The sequence below is a fragment of the Arachis hypogaea genome, chromosome 11 (genome assembly GCF_003086295.3).
Source record: "Arachis hypogaea cultivar Tifrunner chromosome 11, arahy.Tifrunner.gnm2.J5K5, whole genome shotgun sequence".
Lineage (NCBI taxonomy): Eukaryota > Viridiplantae > Streptophyta > Magnoliopsida > Fabales > Fabaceae > Arachis > Arachis hypogaea.
This window is the reverse complement of record NC_092046.1, coordinates 141,093,158-141,101,966: the sequence shown is the minus strand read 5'-3', so window position 1 is coordinate 141,101,966 and position 8,809 is coordinate 141,093,158. Positions and strand designations below refer to the sequence as shown.

The window sequence follows — 8,809 nt, the reverse complement described above, 5'->3', positions numbered from 1 at the left end:
ATGTGATGACCCGTGACAATCATCATCATTCTCATCTATGAACGCGTGCCTGACAACCACCTCCGTTCTACATTAGACCGGGCGCATATCTCTTGGATTCCTTAATCAGAATCTTCGTGGTATAAGCTAGAATTGATGGCGGCATTCATGAGAATCCGGAAAGTCTAAACCTTGTCTGTGGTATTCCGAGTAGAATTCGATGATCGAATGACTGTGACGAGCTTCAAACTCCTGAAGGCTGGGCGTTAGTGACAGACGCAAAAGAATCAAGGGATTCTATTCCAACCAGATCGAGAACCGACAGATGATTAGCCGTGCTGTGACAGAGCGCGTGAGCATATTTTTCACTGAGAGGATGGGATGTAGCCATCGACAAGGGTGATGCCTCCAGACGATTAGCCATGCAGTGACAGCGCAGAGGACCATTTTCCAGAGAGGATACAAAGTAGCCATTGACGACGGTGACCCCCCATATACAGCTTGCCATGGAAATGAGTAAGAAGGATTGAGTTGAAGCAGTAGGAAAGCAGGTGTCCTAGAGTCATACAGTGTCTCCATTCGCTTATCTGAAATTCCTACCAATGAATCTACATAAGTATTTCTATCCCATTTTATTTATCTGTTATTTCATCTAAATATCTAATCCAATTACAATATAATCCGCCTGACTGAGATTTACAAGATGACCATAGATTGCTTCATACCAACAATCTCCGTGGGATCGACCCTTACTCACGTAAGGTTTATTACTTGGACGACCCAGTGCACTTGCTGGTTAGTTGTGCGAAATTGTGAAGTTATGTTTGGACCATGGTTCTGCGCACCAGTGTTTGGTGCCATTACCAGGGAAAGAACCAGCAAATAATTTTACAAATACAAATCTGAGTGATCACGATTTCTCACACCAGCTTGTCCTTTATCAAAAAGAGGAGAAGCAGCTTCAAGAGGAGGTGGCTTGGCTGAAGGATGAGCGGGCCCGACTTTAGGAGAGGGAGAAGAAGCTTATGGGTCAATGTGCTATGGCGGAGGGCCTGAAGGAAAAGGCAGAGCAGAATTATGTAAAGACGAATGGAATAAATCCTGAAGTCTACAGGCTCATGCTTTTCCCTTTTGCTGTAAGAGACAGAGCTAGAATATGGGTGGACTCACAACCTAAGGATAGCCTGGACTCCTGGGATAAGCTGGTCACAGCCTTCTTGGCTAAGTTCTTTCCTCCTCAAAAGCTGAGCAAGCTTAGAGTGGATGTTCAGACATTCAAGCAAAAAGATGGTGAATCCCTCTATGAAGCTTGGGAAAGATACAAACAGATGACCAAAAGGTGTCCTCCTGACATGCTTTCAGAATGGACTATTCTGGATATATTCTATTATGGTCTGTCTGAATTCTCTAAGATGTCACTGGACCATTCTGCAGGTGGATCCATTCACCTAAAGAAAACGCCTGCAGAAGCTCAAGAACTTATTGACATGGTTGCTAATAATCAATTCATGTACACTTCTGAGAGGAATTCTGTGAATAATGGAACGCCTCAGAAGAAGGGAGTTCTTGAGATTGATGCTCTGAATGCCATATTGGCTCAGAACAAAGTGTTGACTCAGCAAGTCAACATGATTTCTCAAAGTCTGAATGGATGGCAAAATGCATCCAACAGTACTAAAGAGGCATCTTCTGAAGAAGAAGCTTATGATCCTGAGAACCCTGCAATAGCAGAGGTAAATTACATGGGTGAACCTTATGGAAACACCTATAATTCATCATGGAGAAATCATCCAAATTTCTTATGGAAGGATCAACAAAAGCCTCAACAAGGCTTTAACAATGGTGGAAGAAATAGGCCAAGCAAGCCTTTCCCATCATCTTCTCAGCAACAGACAGAGAATTATGAACAAAATAATTCTAATTTAACAAACTTAGTCTCTGATCTGTCAAAGGCCACTTTAAGTTTCATGAGTGAAACAAGGTCCTCCATAAGAAATCTGGAGGCACAAGTGGGCCAGCTGAGTAAGAAGATCACTGAAACCCCTCCTAACACTCTCCCAAGTAATACTGAAGAGAATCCAAAAGGAGAGTGCAAGGCCATTAATGTAACCAACATGGCCAAACCTATATGGGAGGAAGAGGACGTGAATCCCAGTGAGGAAGACCTCCTGGGACGTCCAGTGATCAATAAGGAGGATCCCTCTGAGGAACCAAAGGAATCTGAGGCTCATCTAGAGACCATAGGGATTCCATTAAACCTCCTTATGCCCTTCATGAGCTCTGATGAGTATTCTTCTTCTGAAGAGAATGAGGATGTCACTGAAGAGCAAGTTGCCAAGTACCTTGGTGCAATCATGAAGCTGAATGCCACATTATTTGGTAATGAGACTTGGGAAGATGAACCCCCCTTGCTCATCAATGAACTTAGTGATCTGGATCAACTGGCATTGCCTCAGAAGAAACAGGATCCCGGAAAGTTCTTAATACCTTGTACCATAGGCACAATGACCTTTGAAAGAGCTCTGTGTGACCTTGGATCAGGGATAAACCTCATGCCACTCTCTATACTGAAGAAACTAAGAACTCTTGAGGTACAGGAGGCCAACTTCTCATTAGAGATGGCAGACAGATCCATGAAAATAGCTTATGGAAAAGTAGAGGACATATTAGTAAAGGTTGAGGGCCTTTACATCCCTGCTGATTTCATAATCCTAGATACTGAAAAGGATGAGGATGAATCCATCATCCTAGGAAGACCTTTCCTTGCCACAGCAAGAGCTGTGATTGATGTGGACAGAGGAGAATTGATCCTTCAAGTAAATGAGGACAACCTTGTGTTTACAACTCAAGGATCTCTCTCTGTACCCATGGAGAGGAAGCATACAAAGCTTCTCTCAACGCAGAGTCAACCAAAGCCCCCACAGTCAAACTCTAAGTTTGGTGTTGGGAGGTCTCAACAAAGCTCTGCAACTCTGTGAGGCTCCATGAGAGCCCACTGTCAAGCTATTGACGTTAAAGAAGCACTTGTTGGGAGGCAACTCAACGTTTATTTATCTAATTTTATTTTATTTCTATTGTTCTTTTGTGTTTTATTAGGTTCATGATCATGTGGAGTCACGAAAAAAATGAAAAAATTAAAAACAGAATAAAAAATAGCAGAAGAAAAATCACACCCTGGAGGAAGACCTTACTAGCGTTTAAACGCCAGTAAGAAGCATGTTTTGGGCGTTCAACGCCAGAACAGAGCATGGTTCTGGCGCTGAACGCCAGAAATGGGTAGCATCTGGGCGTTTGAACGCCAGAAGTGCACCCTGGAGGAGAGCTGGCGCTGAACACCCAGAACAAGCATGGTTCTGGCGTTCAACGCCAGAAATGGCCAACAAATGGGCGTTCAACACCCAGAACAAGCACCAATCTGGCGCTGAACGCCCAGAATTGTGTGCAAGGGCATTTTGCATGCCTAATTTGGTGCAAGGTTGTAAATCGTTGAACACCTCAGGATCTGTGGACCCCACATGATCACCTCAGGATCTGTGGACCCCACAGGATCACCTCAGGATCTGTGGATCCCACAGGATCCCCACCTACCTCCACTCACTTCTTCTTACCCCTCTTTCACACATTCCCATAAACACTCTTCCCCAAAACCCTTCACCAATCACTTCAATCTCTCTTTCCCATCACCTCTTCACCATTCACATCCATCTTCACTTCCCAATAAACCCCACCCACCTTCAAAATTCAAAAACAATTTCCCTTCCATACCACCCTATATGGCCGAACCTAACCCCCCTCTCTTCCCTATATATACTTCTCCATTCCACTCCATTTTCACACAACACAACCCCCTCTCCTTCACCCTAACCGAATCCACTTCTCTCCCTCTCTTCCATATTTCCTTCTTCTTCTTCTTCTATTCTTTCTTATCTTGCTCGAGGACGAGCAATTTTCTAAGTTTGGTGTGGTTAAAAAGCATAGCTTTTTGTTTTTTTCCATTACCATTGATGGCACCTAAGATCGGAGAAAGCTCTAGAAAAGGGAAAGGGAAGACAAAAGCTTCCACCTCCGAGTCATGGGAGATGGAAAGGTTCATCTCCAAAGCCCATCAAGACCACTTCTATGATGTTGTGGCCAATAAGAAGGTGATCCCCGAGGTCCCTTTCAAACTCAAGAAGAATGAGTATCCGGAGATCCGACATGAGATTCAAAGAAGAGGTTGGGAAGTTCTAACCAACCCCATTCAACAAGTCGGCATCCTCATGGTTCAAGAGTTCTATGCCAATGCATGGATCACTAGGAACCATGATCAAAGTAAGAACCCGAACCCAAAGGATTACACTACAATGGTTCGTGGGAAATACTTGGATTTTAGTCCGGAAAATGTGAGGTTCGCGTTCAACTTGCCAACCATGGAAGAGAACGCACGCCCCTACACAAGGAGAGTCAACTTTGATCAAAGGTTGGACCAAGTCCTCATGGACATATGTGTAGAAGGAGCTCAATGGAAGATTGACTCCAAAGGCAAGCCGGTTCAACTAAGAAGATTGGACCTCAAGCCTATGGCTAGAGGATGGTTGGAGTTTATCCAACGCTCCATCATCCCCATTAGCAACCGGTCTGAAGTTACTGTAGACCGGGCCATCATGATCCATAGCATCATGATTGGTGAGGAAGTAGAAGTTCATGAAGTCATCTCCCGTGAATTCTACAAAATAGCCGATAAGTCCTCTCCCATGGCAAGGCTAGCTTTTCCTCATCTTATTTGCCATCTATGTTACTCAGCTGGAGCTCTCATAGAAGGTGACATTCCCATTGAGGAAGAGAAGCCCATCACTAAAAGAAAGATGGAGCAAACAAGGGAGCCCACTCATGAAGCCCAAGGGACGCATGAAGAAGCTCACCATCATCAAGAAATCCCTGAGATACCTCAAGGGATGCACTTTCCTCCAAATAACTATTGGGAACAACTCAACACTTCTCTTGAAGATTTGAGTCACAACATGGATCAACTAAGGGTGGAACATCAAGAGCACTCCATCATGATCCATGAAATTAGAGAAGATCAAAAAGCAATGAGGGAGGAGCAACAAAGACAAGGAAGAGACATTGAAAAGCTAAAAGACATCATTGGTGCTTCAAGGAGAAAACGCCATCATCACTAAGGTGGACTCATTCCTTGTTCTTAATTTCTCTGTTTTTCATTTCTCTATGTTGTATGTCTATTTATGTTTTGTGTTTCTACTCCATGATCATTAGTATTTAGTAAGCCATGTCTAAAAGGCTATGAATAATTCCATGAATCCTTCACCTCTCTTAAATAAAAATGTTTTAATTCAAAAGAACAAGAAGTACATGAGTTTCGAATTTATCTTTGAATTTAATTTAATTATATTGATGTGGTGATAAATGCTTTTTGTTTTTCTGAATGAATACTTGAACAGTGCATATGTCTTTTGAATTTGTTGTTTATGAATGTTAAATATGTTGGCTCTTGAAGAATGATGAACAAAGAGAAATGTTATTGATAATCTGAAAAATCATGAAAATTGATTCTTGAAGCAAGAAAAAGCAGTGAAAAAAAAAAGAAAAAAAAATTGGCGAAAAAAAAATAGAAAGAAAAAGAAAAGCAAGCAGAAAAAGCCAATAGCCCTTAAAACCAAAAGGCAAGGGTAATAAAAAGGATCCAAGGCTTTGAGCATCAGTGGATAGGAGGACATAAAGGAATAAAATCCTGGTCTAAGCGGCTAAACCAAGCTGTCCCTAACCATGTGCTTATGGCGTGAAGGTGTCAAGTGAAAAGCTTGAGACTGAGCGGTTAAAGTCGTGATCCAAAGCAAAAAGAGTGTGCTTAAGAACCCAGGACACCTCTAATTGGGGACTCTAGCAAAGCTGAGTCACAATCTAAAAAAGGTTCACCCAGTTATGTGTTTGTGGCATGGGTGTATCCGGTGGTAATACTGGAAAACAGAGTGCTTTGGGCCACGGCCAAGACTCATAAAAGTAGCTGTGTTCAAGAATCAACATACTTAACTAGGAGAATCAATAACACTATCTGAAATTCTAAGTTCCTATAGATGCCAATCATTCAGAACCTCAAAGGATAGAGTGAGATGCCAAAACTATTCAGAGGCAAAAAGCTACAAATCCCGTTCATCTAATGATAATTAATATTCATTGATAGTTTGAAATTTATAGTATATTCTATTCTTTTTATCCTAATTGATTTTCAGTTGCTTGGGGACAAGCAACAATTTAAGTTTGGTGTTGTGATGAGCGGATAATTTATACGCTTTTTGGCATTGTTTTTAGTATGTTTTTAGTAGGATCTAGTTACTTTTAGGGATGTTTTCATTGGTTTTTATGCTAAATTCACATTTCTGGACTTTACTATGAGTTTGTGTGTTTTTCTGTGATTTCAGGCGAAATTTGCCTGAAATTGGGGGACCGGAGCAAAACTCTGAAGAAAGGCTGACAAAGGGACTGCTGATGCTGATGGATTCTGACCTCCCTGCACTCAAAGTGGATTTTCTGGAGCTACAGAACTCCAAATGGCGCGCTTCCAACGGCATTGGAAAGTAGACATCCAGGGCTTTCCAGAAATATATAATAGTTCATACTTTGTTCGAGAATTGATGACGTAAACTGGCGTTCAACGCCACTTATACGCTGCAGTCTGGAGTTAAATGCCAGAAAAGGATCAAAAACCAGAGTTGAACGCAAGAAATGGATCAAAACCTGGCGTTCAACTCCACAAATGGCCTCTGCACGTGGATAGCTATAGCCTAGCCCAAGCACACACCAAAGTGGCCCCCGGAAGTGGATTTCTGCACTTAGACTTAATTCTGTAAACCCTAGTAACTAGTTTAGTATAAATAGAACTTTTTACTATGTATTATTCATCTTTGGACCATTGAATCTTTTGACCATTGAGTCTTTTGATCACGTTTTGGGGGCTGGCCTCACGGCCATGCCTGAACCTTCATAGCTTATGTATTTTCAACGGTAGAGTTTCTACACTCCATAGATTAAGGTGTGGAGCTCTACTGTACCTCGAGTATTAATGCAATTACTATTTTCTTCTATTCAATTCAACTTGTTCTTATTCCAAGATATACGTTGCACTACAACTTGATGAATGTGATGACCCGTGACAATCATCATCATTCTCATCTATGAACGCGTGCCTGACAACCACCTCCGTTCTACATTAGACCGGGCGCATATCTCTTGGATTCCTTAATCAGAATCTTCGTGGTATAAGCTAGAATTGATGGCGGCATTCATGAGAATCCGGAAAGTCAAAACCTTGTCTGTGGTATTTCGAGTAGGATTCGATGATCGAATGACTGTGACGAGCTTCAAACTCCTGAAGGCTGGGCATTAGTGACAGACGCAAAAGAATCAAGGGATTCTATTCCAACCAGATCGAGAACCGACAGATGATTAGCCGTGCTGTGACAGAGCGCGTGAGCATATTTTTCACTGAGAGGATGGGATGTAGCCATCGACAAGGGTGATGCCTCCAGACGATTAGCCATGCAGTGACAGCGCAGAGGACCATTTTCCAGAGAGGATACAAAGTAGCCATTGACGACGGTGACCCCCCATATACAGCTTGCCATGGAAAGGAGTAAGAAGGATTGAGTTGAAGCAGTAGGAAAGCAGGTGTCCTAGAGTCATACAGTATCTCCATTCGCTTATCTGAAATTCCTACCAATGAATCTACATAAGTATTTCTATCCCATTTTATTTATCTGTTATTTCATCTAAATATCTAATCCAATTACAATATAATCCGCCTGACTGAGATTTACAAGATGACCATAGATTGCTTCATACCAACAATCTCCGTGGGATCGACCCTTACTCACGTAAGGTTTATTACTTGGACGACCCAGTGCACTTGCTGGTTAGTTGTGCGAAATTGTGAAGTTATGTTTGGACCATGGTTCTGCGCACCAGTGTTTGGTGCCATTACCAGGGAAAGAACCAGCAAATAATTTTACAAATACAAATCTGAGTGATCACGATTTCTCACACCAGCTTGTCCTTTATCAAAAAGAGGAGAAGCAGCTTCAAGAGGAGGTGGCTTGGCTGAAGGATGAGCGGGCCCGACTTTAGGAGAGGGAGAAGAAGCTTATGGGTCAATGTGCTATGGCGGAGGGCCTGAAGGAAAAGGCAGAGCAGAATTATGTCAGGGTCTTTTTTGAAAACATTAATTTACAAAGGCAGTTGGAGTCGAACCGGGAGGCCTATCAGGACTTGGAGGATTCCGCAGCGGAGAGCTCGGAGGAGGCTTGGAGGATATTTAAGGAACAGGTCGGAGTTATTGCTCCTGACTTGGACCTTTCTCCCTTCCATCCCGACAAGATCATCATTGATGGAGCCCCTCCTCATCCCGAGACGGATTCCGAGCTGAAGACTCGCGGGCAAAGGCTTATTGAGTCTCCTCCTCGTGAGGAGCAACAGGAGGGATACCTGCCGAGTTCTTCAGAAGCTCCGACTTCTTCTGCCGAAGAGACCGCTCCGACCCTTCCAACTCCTGCTGCAGATCCGAGCTCCCTTCCTATTAGTGATTCCAATCCTTCTTCTAATTAATTTAAGCTATTTAGGGCCCGGCTTGTGGGCCCCTTTGGACAATTTATCTTTTTGTTGTTTGTGGTGGTAGTTCTTGACTTTTTTGGCCTTTTGGCCGTTAACAAAAAATGCTGCTTGTTTGCCCTTTTTTTGGATAAGGGGTTTTTTTATGAAATGTCTTGCTTGTGCATACTTTGTTGTGTTTTGTGTAAGGTTTTTACGGAAACCTTTTTGTTTTTGTGAAAAAATCTTT

The 8,809-nt window shown here is 42.7% G+C and overlaps 1 non-coding gene across 1 annotated transcript; it reads right to left on the bottom strand.

The window, feature by feature from the left end:
* Nucleotides 1–1,229: 1,229 nt before the first annotated feature.
* Nucleotides 1,230–1,337, bottom strand: LOC112725087 (small nucleolar RNA R71). The gene has a single exon (XR_003164216.1). It is a non-coding gene; the product is annotated as a small nucleolar RNA R71 (small nucleolar RNA).
* Between the last annotated feature and the right edge of the window lie 7,472 nt (nucleotides 1,338–8,809).